This window comes from Hyla sarda, unplaced genomic scaffold (assembly GCF_029499605.1).
Source record: "Hyla sarda isolate aHylSar1 unplaced genomic scaffold, aHylSar1.hap1 scaffold_1134, whole genome shotgun sequence".
In the NCBI taxonomy this organism is placed as follows: domain Eukaryota; kingdom Metazoa; phylum Chordata; class Amphibia; order Anura; family Hylidae; genus Hyla; species Hyla sarda.
This window is the reverse complement of record NW_026607755.1, coordinates 1-13,146: the sequence shown is the minus strand read 5'-3', so window position 1 is coordinate 13,146 and position 13,146 is coordinate 1. Positions and strand designations below refer to the sequence as shown.

The window sequence follows — 13,146 nt, the reverse complement described above, 5'->3', positions numbered from 1 at the left end:
GTTGTTGTTGTTTACACTCTGCAAGGCCTGTGGAAGTGAGTGACATCATAGCACTGTAGTTCTGAGGGTTCAAGATGGATGCAACAATCTCCTGTTGCTTCTATGAAGGCCGTAATAGACGACATCACCAAACAGCTCCATAGTCACATACACAGCAAAGGAGAGATGTTGTTTACACCTAGTGATGTCAGTGGTATTGAGTGACATCACAGCACAGTGCTAAGGCTCCTGGGCCTGGACACAGCAGCGGCTGCAATATCTCAACGGAGAATACGTTTATATCTATGTGTGTGTGTGCGCATATATATATATATATATATATATATATATATATATATATATATATTTCTCCGCCGAAATCACTTTTAAACCCATTTCCACCTTTTTTTCCCTTCTCTTCCTCTTACTTTTTTTTCACGTTTTTTTACGTTTTTCTCCTTTTCGCCTCTTTTCTGGGCGTATTATTCTTCTTTTTCTTCTTTTTTTTCGTCTAATGCATACCCCATCAGTGCAGCAATGCTTATTCAATACCGCCAGCAGATGGAGACACTGGGGGATAATTTTCTAAGGATTTATACTGATTTTTCCTGTCTGAATTTGTCGCACAGAAAGTTGCAGGCCAAATATGTGTGACATTTCTGCGACTTTAGCTTCTAGAGCATTTTTACAACATTATACATAGGTGCTGAATACATAAAAAGCGACTGTTCAGCGACAGACAAGTCGCATCGGCTGAAAGTAGGCCAGAATGTCAGTCCATGTTGGAGCAGGTTTAGATACAGTCTAAAGCATAGATCTCAAAGTCTGTGCACAGAATTTAGCAAGGGCCTCGCACCTTCTGATGCATCAGGTAGGTGCACAATAGCATAGCCTAACCCTCTGTACTTTGGTCTATATTGATGCGGGACATAGACAGCCAGCTGATGACCAATCCATTAGTGCAATGGATGGCTGGAAGCATTTGTCTTTGCCTTTGCAATACCACAGAAGCAATGCATGGTCAATGTACAGCAATGACACACCTGTGTGAACAGCCAGGAGACCCCCCCCCCCCCATGTTATGTTACATAGTTACATAGTTAGTACGGTCGAAAAAAGACATATGTCCATCACGTTCAACCAGGGAATTAAGGGGTAGGGGTGTGGCGCGATATTGGGGAAGGGATGAGATTTTATATTTCTTCATAAGCATTAATCTTATTTTGTCAATTAGGAACATTCAGCACCCACCCGCTATCAAGGCAGCTGCCTATCATGTCATGCCCTACCTGCACAGGTGTGCTGGCTACTCAAATGATCCAATTAAGGAGGCCATTTAGTCAGCAGCAGCAGAAGTCCTGTGCCTGGACGCTCCAACAGGGGCCAGACACAAGCAGAAGCAGAAGCAGCAGAAGCAGCAGCAGCACCACCTTTTGTTTTTTGGCTGCAGCAGCAGCAAGGCCCACAGGGCTGGCTAGCTGGCTAGCCAGCAAGCAGGTAGCAATGAAAGTAGGAATCTTTCTTTTTAACCCTGTAAGGGGGTGGTGCACTGTACCCGAAGATACTGCCATATCGGGTCAATGCATAGGGCGACGGAAGCAAGCTTCGAAATCGGCCCCCGTTCTCAAAAATCCATTTAATATATGGTCCCCAGATAGGGGACGTATCAGATATTAAACTGATAAGAACAGATACTACACTTGATCTTAGCCAAAAGGCCGAGAAGCGATAACCGTGAAAGGGGCGGGCCCAACAAGGTCCCCTTCATGGGCACTATCACTGCTTGCTGTCAGGGAGGCTGCCAGACAATTTTCCATGCACACTCTGGGCTGGGGGGCAGTCAACCACCAGTACACACAGCAGAACCTAAACCCATACCATTATTGCTAAGCAGCAAGACAGGGGCCCATTGCACTCCCACGGGGCCTTTTTAAATGCAATCCATAACCCGGATTTGCCAGGAACCCTTCTTACTCCTCCTACTTGCATGTGACACTGGGCTTAGGATCTGCATAGGAAACACACACACAAGCACACACCTACCTTTGTTGCCTGCAGATGCCTCCTTGGCTGTCCCCAAACGGTATCAAACCAACACCCACGGGAAGCTGTAAGCATAGAGGACATGCCTGCACCCCATTGGACTTACCTGTGTGGGTTAAATCCGGGTTATTTGACAACCTATGGCGGTGATGGTTCTGCTCAGGCAGAGCAGTGCTGATGCTCCTCATAAAGCTGTCGCTGCTGTGAAGGTTCTAGGTGACATCACAAATCCCTTTGGTTACATACACAACAAAGCTGGGTTGTTGTTGTTTACACTCTGCAAGGCCTGTGGAAGTGAGTGACATCATAGCACTGTAGTTCTGAGGGTTCAAGATGGATGCAACAATCTCCTGTTGCTTCTATGAAGGCCGTAATAGACGACATCACCAAACAGCTCCATAGTCACATACACAGCAAAGGAGAGATGTTGTTTACACCTAGTGATGTCAGTGGTATTGAGTGACATCACAGCACAGTGCTAAGGCTCCTGGGCCTGGACACAGCAGCGGCTGCAATATCTCAACGGAGAATACGTTTATATCTATGTGTGTGTGTGCGCATATATATATATATATATATATATATATATATATATATATATATATTCTCCGCCGAAATCACTTTTAAACCCATTTCCACCTTTTTTTCCCTTCTCTTCCTCTTACTTTTTTTTCACGTTTTTTTACGTTTTTCTCCTTTTCGCCTCTTTTCTGGGCGTATTATTCTTCTTTTTCTTCTTTTTTTTCGTCTAATGCATACCCCATCAGTGCAGCAATGCTTATTCAATACCGCCAGCAGATGGAGACACTGGGGGATAATTTTCTAAGGATTTATACTGATTTTTCCTGTCTGAATTTGTCGCACAGAAAGTTGCAGGCCAAATATGTGTGACATTTCTGCGACTTTAGCTTCTAGAGCATTTTTACAACATTATACATAGGTGCTGAATACATAAAAAGCGACTGTTCAGCGACAGACAAGTCGCATCGGCTGAAAGTAGGCCAGAATGTCAGTCCATGTTGGAGCAGGTTTAGATACAGTCTAAAGCATAGATCTCAAAGTCTGTGCACAGAATTTAGCAAGGGCCTCGCACCTTCTGATGCATCAGGTAGGTGCACAATAGCATAGCCTAACCCTCTGTACTTTGGTCTATATTGATGCGGGACATAGACAGCCAGCTGATGACCAATCCATTAGTGCAATGGATGGCTGGAAGCATTTGTCTTTGCCTTTGCAATACCACAGAAGCAATGCATGGTCAATGTACAGCAATGACACACCTGTGTGAACAGCCAGGAGACCCCCCCCCCCCCCCCATGTTATGTTACATAGTTACATAGTTAGTACGGTCGAAAAAAGACATATGTCCATCACGTTCAACCAGGGAATTAAGGGGTAGGGGTGTGGCGCGATATTGGGGAAGGGATGAGATTTTATATTTCTTCATAAGCATTAATCTTATTTTGTCAATTAGGAACATTCAGCACCCACCCGCTATCAAGGCAGCTGCCTATCATGTCATGCCCTACCTGCACAGGTGTGCTGGCTACTCAAATGATCCAATTAAGGAGGCCATTTAGTCAGCAGCAGCAGAAGTCCTGTGCCTGGACGCTCCAACAGGGGCCAGACACAAGCAGAAGCAGAAGCAGCAGAAGCAGCAGCAGCACCACCTTTTGTTTTTTGGCTGCAGCAGCAGCAAGGCCCACAGGGCTGGCTAGCTGGCTAGCCAGCAAGCAGGTAGCAATGAAAGTAGGAATCTTTCTTTTTAACCCTGTAAGGGGGTGGTGCACTGTACCCGAAGATACTGCCATATCGGGTCAATGCATAGGGCGACGGAAGCAAGCTTCGAAATCGGCCCCCGTTCTCAAAAATCCATTTAATATATGGTCCCCAGATAGGGGACGTATCAGATATTAAACTGATAAGAACAGATACTACACTTGATCTTAGCCAAAAGGCCGAGAAGCGATAACCGTGAAAGGGGCGGGCCCAACAAGGTCCCCTTCATGGGCACTATCACTGCTTGCTGTCAGGGAGGCTGCCAGACAATTTTCCATGCACACTCTGGGCTGGGGGGCAGTCAACCACCAGTACACACAGCAGAACCTAAACCCATACCATTATTGCTAAGCAGCAAGACAGGGGCCCATTGCACTCCCACGGGGCCTTTTTAAATGCAATCCATAACCCGGATTTGCCAGGAACCCTTCTTACTCCTCCTACTTGCATGTGACACTGGGCTTAGGATCTGCATAGGAAACACACACACAAGCACACACCTACCTTTGTTGCCTGCAGATGCCTCCTTGGCTGTCCCCAAACGGTATCAAACCAACACCCACGGGAAGCTGTAAGCATAGAGGACATGCCTGCACCCCATTGGACTTACCTGTGTGGGTTAAATCCGGGTTATTTGACAACCTATGGCGGTGATGGTTCTGCTCAGGCAGAGCAGTGCTGATGCTCCTCATAAAGCTGTCGCTGCTGTGAAGGTTCTAGGTGACATCACAAATCCCTTTGGTTACATACACAACAAAGCTGGGTTGTTGTTGTTTACACTCTGCAAGGCCTGTGGAAGTGAGTGACATCATAGCACTGTAGTTCTGAGGGTTCAAGATGGATGCAACAATCTCCTGTTGCTTCTATGAAGGCCGTAATAGACGACATCACCAAACAGCTCCATAGTCACATACACAGCAAAGGAGAGATGTTGTTTACACCTAGTGATGTCAGTGGTATTGAGTGACATCACAGCACAGTGCTAAGGCTCCTGGGCCTGGACACAGCAGCGGCTGCAATATCTCAACGGAGAATACGTTTATATCTATGTGTGTGTGTGCGCATATATATATATATATATATATATATATATATATATATATATATATATTTCTCCGCCGAAATCACTTTTAAACCCATTTCCACCTTTTTTTCCCTTCTCTTCCTCTTACTTTTTTTTCACGTTTTTTTACGTTTTTCTCCTTTTCGCCTCTTTTCTGGGCGTATTATTCTTCTTTTTCTTCTTTTTTTTCGTCTAATGCATACCCCATCAGTGCAGCAATGCTTATTCAATACCGCCAGCAGATGGAGACACTGGGGGATAATTTTCTAAGGATTTATACTGATTTTTCCTGTCTGAATTTGTCGCACAGAAAGTTGCAGGCCAAATATGTGTGACATTTCTGCGACTTTAGCTTCTAGAGCATTTTTACAACATTATACATAGGTGCTGAATACATAAAAAGCGACTGTTCAGCGACAGACAAGTCGCATCGGCTGAAAGTAGGCCAGAATGTCAGTCCATGTTGGAGCAGGTTTAGATACAGTCTAAAGCATAGATCTCAAAGTCTGTGCACAGAATTTAGCAAGGGCCTCGCACCTTCTGATGCATCAGGTAGGTGCACAATAGCATAGCCTAACCCTCTGTACTTTGGTCTATATTGATGCGGGACATAGACAGCCAGCTGATGACCAATCCATTAGTGCAATGGATGGCTGGAAGCATTTGTCTTTGCCTTTGCAATACCACAGAAGCAATGCATGGTCAATGTACAGCAATGACACACCTGTGTGAACAGCCAGGAGACCCCCCCCCCCCCCCCCATGTTATGTTACATAGTTACATAGTTAGTACGGTCGAAAAAAGACATATGTCCATCACGTTCAACCAGGGAATTAAGGGGTAGGGGTGTGGCGCGATATTGGGGAAGGGATGAGATTTTATATTTCTTCATAAGCATTAATCTTATTTTGTCAATTAGGAACATTCAGCACCCACCCGCTATCAAGGCAGCTGCCTATCATGTCATGCCCTACCTGCACAGGTGTGCTGGCTACTCAAATGATCCAATTAAGGAGGCCATTTAGTCAGCAGCAGCAGAAGTCCTGTGCCTGGACGCTCCAACAGGGGCCAGACACAAGCAGAAGCAGAAGCAGCAGAAGCAGCAGCAGCACCACCTTTTGTTTTTTGGCTGCAGCAGCAGCAAGGCCCACAGGGCTGGCTAGCTGGCTAGCCAGCAAGCAGGTAGCAATGAAAGTAGGAATCTTTCTTTTTAACCCTGTAAGGGGGTGGTGCACTGTACCCGAAGATACTGCCATATCGGGTCAATGCATAGGGCGACGGAAGCAAGCTTCGAAATCGGCCCCCGTTCTCAAAAATCCATTTAATATATGGTCCCCAGATAGGGGACGTATCAGATATTAAACTGATAAGAACAGATACTACACTTGATCTTAGCCAAAAGGCCGAGAAGCGATAACCGTGAAAGGGGCGGGCCCAACAAGGTCCCCTTCATGGGCACTATCACTGCTTGCTGTCAGGGAGGCTGCCAGACAATTTTCCATGCACACTCTGGGCTGGGGGGCAGTCAACCACCAGTACACACAGCAGAACCTAAACCCATACCATTATTGCTAAGCAGCAAGACAGGGGCCCATTGCACTCCCACGGGGCCTTTTTAAATGCAATCCATAACCCGGATTTGCCAGGAACCCTTCTTACTCCTCCTACTTGCATGTGACACTGGGCTTAGGATCTGCATAGGAAACACACACACAAGCACACACCTACCTTTGTTGCCTGCAGATGCCTCCTTGGCTGTCCCCAAACGGTATCAAACCAACACCCACGGGAAGCTGTAAGCATAGAGGACATGCCTGCACCCCATTGGACTTACCTGTGTGGGTTAAATCCGGGTTATTTGACAACCTATGGCGGTGATGGTTCTGCTCAGGCAGAGCAGTGCTGATGCTCCTCATAAAGCTGTCGCTGCTGTGAAGGTTCTAGGTGACATCACAAATCCCTTTGGTTACATACACAACAAAGCTGGGTTGTTGTTGTTTACACTCTGCAAGGCCTGTGGAAGTGAGTGACATCATAGCACTGTAGTTCTGAGGGTTCAAGATGGATGCAACAATCTCCTGTTGCTTCTATGAAGGCCGTAATAGACGACATCACCAAACAGCTCCATAGTCACATACACAGCAAAGGAGAGATGTTGTTTACACCTAGTGATGTCAGTGGTATTGAGTGACATCACAGCACAGTGCTAAGGCTCCTGGGCCTGGACACAGCAGCGGCTGCAATATCTCAACGGAGAATACGTTTATATCTATGTGTGTGTGTGCGCATATATATATATATATATATATATATATATATATATATATATATATTCTCCGCCGAAATCACTTTTAAACCCATTTCCACCTTTTTTTCCCTTCTCTTCCTCTTACTTTTTTTTCACGTTTTTTTACGTTTTTCTCCTTTTCGCCTCTTTTCTGGGCGTATTATTCTTCTTTTTCTTCTTTTTTTTCGTCTAATGCATACCCCATCAGTGCAGCAATGCTTATTCAATACCGCCAGCAGATGGAGACACTGGGGGATAATTTTCTAAGGATTTATACTGATTTTTCCTGTCTGAATTTGTCGCACAGAAAGTTGCAGGCCAAATATGTGTGACATTTCTGCGACTTTAGCTTCTAGAGCATTTTTACAACATTATACATAGGTGCTGAATACATAAAAAGCGACTGTTCAGCGACAGACAAGTCGCATCGGCTGAAAGTAGGCCAGAATGTCAGTCCATGTTGGAGCAGGTTTAGATACAGTCTAAAGCATAGATCTCAAAGTCTGTGCACAGAATTTAGCAAGGGCCTCGCACCTTCTGATGCATCAGGTAGGTGCACAATAGCATAGCCTAACCCTCTGTACTTTGGTCTATATTGATGCGGGACATAGACAGCCAGCTGATGACCAATCCATTAGTGCAATGGATGGCTGGAAGCATTTGTCTTTGCCTTTGCAATACCACAGAAGCAATGCATGGTCAATGTACAGCAATGACACACCTGTGTGAACAGCCAGGAGACCCCCCCCCCCCCCCCTGTTATGTTACATAGTTACATAGTTAGTACGGTCGAAAAAAGACATATGTCCATCACGTTCAACCAGGGAATTAAGGGGTAGGGGTGTGGCGCGATATTGGGGAAGGGATGAGATTTTATATTTCTTCATAAGCATTAATCTTATTTTGTCAATTAGGAACATTCAGCACCCACCCGCTATCAAGGCAGCTGCCTATCATGTCATGCCCTACCTGCACAGGTGTGCTGGCTACTCAAATGATCCAATTAAGGAGGCCATTTAGTCAGCAGCAGCAGAAGTCCTGTGCCTGGACGCTCCAACAGGGGCCAGACACAAGCAGAAGCAGAAGCAGCAGAAGCAGCAGCAGCACCACCTTTTGTTTTTTGGCTGCAGCAGCAGCAAGGCCCACAGGGCTGGCTAGCTGGCTAGCCAGCAAGCAGGTAGCAATGAAAGTAGGAATCTTTCTTTTTAACCCTGTAAGGGGGTGGTGCACTGTACCCGAAGATACTGCCATATCGGGTCAATGCATAGGGCGACGGAAGCAAGCTTCGAAATCGGCCCCCGTTCTCAAAAATCCATTTAATATATGGTCCCCAGATAGGGGACGTATCAGATATTAAACTGATAAGAACAGATACTACACTTGATCTTAGCCAAAAGGCCGAGAAGCGATAACCGTGAAAGGGGCGGGCCCAACAAGGTCCCCTTCATGGGCACTATCACTGCTTGCTGTCAGGGAGGCTGCCAGACAATTTTCCATGCACACTCTGGGCTGGGGGGCAGTCAACCACCAGTACACACAGCAGAACCTAAACCCATACCATTATTGCTAAGCAGCAAGACAGGGGCCCATTGCACTCCCACGGGGCCTTTTTAAATGCAATCCATAACCCGGATTTGCCAGGAACCCTTCTTACTCCTCCTACTTGCATGTGACACTGGGCTTAGGATCTGCATAGGAAACACACACACAAGCACACACCTACCTTTGTTGCCTGCAGATGCCTCCTTGGCTGTCCCCAAACGGTATCAAACCAACACCCACGGGAAGCTGTAAGCATAGAGGACATGCCTGCACCCCATTGGACTTACCTGTGTGGGTTAAATCCGGGTTATTTGACAACCTATGGCGGTGATGGTTCTGCTCAGGCAGAGCAGTGCTGATGCTCCTCATAAAGCTGTCGCTGCTGTGAAGGTTCTAGGTGACATCACAAATCCCTTTGGTTACATACACAACAAAGCTGGGTTGTTGTTGTTTACACTCTGCAAGGCCTGTGGAAGTGAGTGACATCATAGCACTGTAGTTCTGAGGGTTCAAGATGGATGCAACAATCTCCTGTTGCTTCTATGAAGGCCGTAATAGACGACATCACCAAACAGCTCCATAGTCACATACACAGCAAAGGAGAGATGTTGTTTACACCTAGTGATGTCAGTGGTATTGAGTGACATCACAGCACAGTGCTAAGGCTCCTGGGCCTGGACACAGCAGCGGCTGCAATATCTCAACGGAGAATACGTTTATATCTATGTGTGTGTGTGCGCATATATATATATATATATATATATATATATATATATATATATATATTTCTCCGCCGAAATCACTTTTAAACCCATTTCCACCTTTTTTTCCCTTCTCTTCCTCTTACTTTTTTTTCACGTTTTTTTACGTTTTTCTCCTTTTCGCCTCTTTTCTGGGCGTATTATTCTTCTTTTTCTTCTTTTTTTTCGTCTAATGCATACCCCATCAGTGCAGCAATGCTTATTCAATACCGCCAGCAGATGGAGACACTGGGGGATAATTTTCTAAGGATTTATACTGATTTTTCCTGTCTGAATTTGTCGCACAGAAAGTTGCAGGCCAAATATGTGTGACATTTCTGCGACTTTAGCTTCTAGAGCATTTTTACAACATTATACATAGGTGCTGAATACATAAAAAGCGACTGTTCAGCGACAGACAAGTCGCATCGGCTGAAAGTAGGCCAGAATGTCAGTCCATGTTGGAGCAGGTTTAGATACAGTCTAAAGCATAGATCTCAAAGTCTGTGCACAGAATTTAGCAAGGGCCTCGCACCTTCTGATGCATCAGGTAGGTGCACAATAGCATAGCCTAACCCTCTGTACTTTGGTCTATATTGATGCGGGACATAGACAGCCAGCTGATGACCAATCCATTAGTGCAATGGATGGCTGGAAGCATTTGTCTTTGCCTTTGCAATACCACAGAAGCAATGCATGGTCAATGTACAGCAATGACACACCTGTGTGAACAGCCAGGAGACCCCCCCCCCCCCCCATGTTATGTTACATAGTTAGTACGGTCGAAAAAAGACATATGTCCATCACGTTCAACCAGGGAATTAAGGGGTAGGGGTGTGGCGCGATATTGGGGAAGGGATGAGATTTTATATTTCTTCATAAGCATTAATCTTATTTTGTCAATTAGGAACATTCAGCACCCACCCGCTATCAAGGCAGCTGCCTATCATGTCATGCCCTACCTGCACAGGTGTGCTGGCTACTCAAATGATCCAATTAAGGAGGCCATTTAGTCAGCAGCAGCAGAAGTCCTGTGCCTGGACGCTCCAACAGGGGCCAGACACAAGCAGAAGCAGAAGCAGCAGAAGCAGCAGCAGCACCACCTTTTGTTTTTTGGCTGCAGCAGCAGCAAGGCCCACAGGGCTGGCTAGCTGGCTAGCCAGCAAGCAGGTAGCAATGAAAGTAGGAATCTTTCTTTTTAACCCTGTAAGGGGGTGGTGCACTGTACCCGAAGATACTGCCATATCGGGTCAATGCATAGGGCGACGGAAGCAAGCTTCGAAATCGGCCCCCGTTCTCAAAAATCCATTTAATATATGGTCCCCAGATAGGGGACGTATCAGATATTAAACTGATAAGAACAGATACTACACTTGATCTTAGCCAAAAGGCCGAGAAGCGATAACCGTGAAAGGGGCGGGCCCAACAAGGTCCCCTTCATGGGCACTATCACTGCTTGCTGTCAGGGAGGCTGCCAGACAATTTTCCATGCACACTCTGGGCTGGGGGGCAGTCAACCACCAGTACACACAGCAGAACCTAAACCCATACCATTATTGCTAAGCAGCAAGACAGGGGCCCATTGCACTCCCACGGGGCCTTTTTAAATGCAATCCATAACCCGGATTTGCCAGGAACCCTTCTTACTCCTCCTACTTGCATGTGACACTGGGCTTAGGATCTGCATAGGAAACACACACACAAGCACACACCTACCTTTGTTGCCTGCAGATGCCTCCTTGGCTGTCCCCAAACGGTATCAAACCAACACCCACGGGAAGCTGTAAGCATAGAGGACATGCCTGCACCCCATTGGACTTACCTGTGTGGGTTAAATCCGGGTTATTTGACAACCTATGGCGGTGATGGTTCTGCTCAGGCAGAGCAGTGCTGATGCTCCTCATAAAGCTGTCGCTGCTGTGAAGGTTCTAGGTGACATCACAAATCCCTTTGGTTACATACACAACAAAGCTGGGTTGTTGTTGTTTACACTCTGCAAGGCCTGTGGAAGTGAGTGACATCATAGCACTGTAGTTCTGAGGGTTCAAGATGGATGCAACAATCTCCTGTTGCTTCTATGAAGGCCGTAATAGACGACATCACCAAACAGCTCCATAGTCACATACACAGCAAAGGAGAGATGTTGTTTACACCTAGTGATGTCAGTGGTATTGAGTGACATCACAGCACAGTGCTAAGGCTCCTGGGCCTGGACACAGCAGCGGCTGCAATATCTCAACGGAGAATACGTTTATATCTATGTGTGTGTGTGCGCATATATATATATATATATATATATATATATATATATATATATATATTTCTCCGCCGAAATCACTTTTAAACCCATTTCCACCTTTTTTTCCCTTCTCTTCCTCTTACTTTTTTTTCACGTTTTTTTACGTTTTTCTCCTTTTCGCCTCTTTTCTGGGCGTATTATTCTTCTTTTTCTTCTTTTTTTTCGTCTAATGCATACCCCATCAGTGCAGCAATGCTTATTCAATACCGCCAGCAGATGGAGACACTGGGGGATAATTTTCTAAGGATTTATACTGATTTTTCCTGTCTGAATTTGTCGCACAGAAAGTTGCAGGCCAAATATGTGTGACATTTCTGCGACTTTAGCTTCTAGAGCATTTTTACAACATTATACATAGGTGCTGAATACATAAAAAGCGACTGTTCAGCGACAGACAAGTCGCATCGGCTGAAAGTAGGCCAGAATGTCAGTCCATGTTGGAGCAGGTTTAGATACAGTCTAAAGCATAGATCTCAAAGTCTGTGCACAGAATTTAGCAAGGGCCTCGCACCTTCTGATGCATCAGGTAGGTGCACAATAGCATAGCCTAACCCTCTGTACTTTGGTCTATATTGATGCGGGACATAGACAGCCAGCTGATGACCAATCCATTAGTGCAATGGATGGCTGGAAGCATTTGTCTTTGCCTTTGCAATACCACAGAAGCAATGCATGGTCAATGTACAGCAATGACACACCTGTGTGAACAGCCAGGAGACCCCCCCCCCCCCCCATGTTATGTTACATAGTTACATAGTTAGTACGGTCGAAAAAAGACATATGTCCATCACGTTCAACCAGGGAATTAAGGGGTAGGGGTGTGGCGCGATATTGGGGAAGGGATGAGATTTTATATTTCTTCATAAGCATTAATCTTATTTTGTCAATTAGGAACATTCAGCACCCACCCGCTATCAAGGCAGCTGCCTATCATGTCATGCCCTACCTGCACAGGTGTGCTGGCTACTCAAATGATCCAATTAAGGAGGCCATTTAGTCAGCAGCAGCAGAAGTCCTGTGCCTGGACGCTCCAACAGGGGCCAGACACAAGCAGAAGCAGAAGCAGCAGAAGCAGCAGCAGCACCACCTTTTGTTTTTTGGCTGCAGCAGCAGCAAGGCCCACAGGGCTGGCTAGCTGGCTAGCCAGCAAGCAGGTAGCAATGAAAGTAGGAATCTTTCTTTTTAACCCTGTAAGGGGGTGGTGCACTGTACCCGAAGATACTGCCATATCGGGTCAATGCATAGGGCGACGGAAGCAAGCTTCGAAATCGGCCCCCGTTCTCAAAAATCCATTTAATATATGGTCCCCAGATAGGGGACGTATCAGATATTAAACTGATAAGAACAGATACTACACTTGATCTTAGCCAAAAGGCCGAGAAGCGATAACCGTGAAAGGGGCGGGCCCAACAAG

General features: G+C 46.0%; 6 non-coding genes across 6 annotated transcripts; all 6 read right to left on the bottom strand.

Annotated features, from left to right (window-relative positions):
• Positions 1-1,518: 1,518 nt before the first annotated feature.
• Positions 1,519-1,709, bottom strand: LOC130301721 (U2 spliceosomal RNA). Its single transcript, XR_008852074.1, has one exon. It is a non-coding gene; the product is annotated as a U2 spliceosomal RNA (small nuclear RNA).
• A 2,092-nt stretch (positions 1,710-3,801) lies between these two features.
• On the bottom strand, positions 3,802-3,992 carry LOC130301765 (U2 spliceosomal RNA). The gene has a single exon (XR_008852118.1). It is a non-coding gene; the product is annotated as a U2 spliceosomal RNA (small nuclear RNA).
• Positions 3,993-6,088: 2,096 nt separating this feature from the next.
• On the bottom strand, positions 6,089-6,279 carry LOC130301753 (U2 spliceosomal RNA). The gene has a single exon (XR_008852106.1). It is a non-coding gene; the product is annotated as a U2 spliceosomal RNA (small nuclear RNA).
• A 2,091-nt stretch (positions 6,280-8,370) lies between these two features.
• Positions 8,371-8,561, bottom strand: LOC130301742 (U2 spliceosomal RNA). Its single transcript, XR_008852095.1, has one exon. It is a non-coding gene; the product is annotated as a U2 spliceosomal RNA (small nuclear RNA).
• A 2,084-nt stretch (positions 8,562-10,645) lies between these two features.
• On the bottom strand, positions 10,646-10,836 carry LOC130301731 (U2 spliceosomal RNA). The gene has a single exon (XR_008852084.1). It is a non-coding gene; the product is annotated as a U2 spliceosomal RNA (small nuclear RNA).
• A 2,092-nt stretch (positions 10,837-12,928) lies between these two features.
• On the bottom strand, positions 12,929-13,119 carry LOC130301720 (U2 spliceosomal RNA). The gene has a single exon (XR_008852073.1). It is a non-coding gene; the product is annotated as a U2 spliceosomal RNA (small nuclear RNA).
• Between the last annotated feature and the right edge of the window lie 27 nt (positions 13,120-13,146).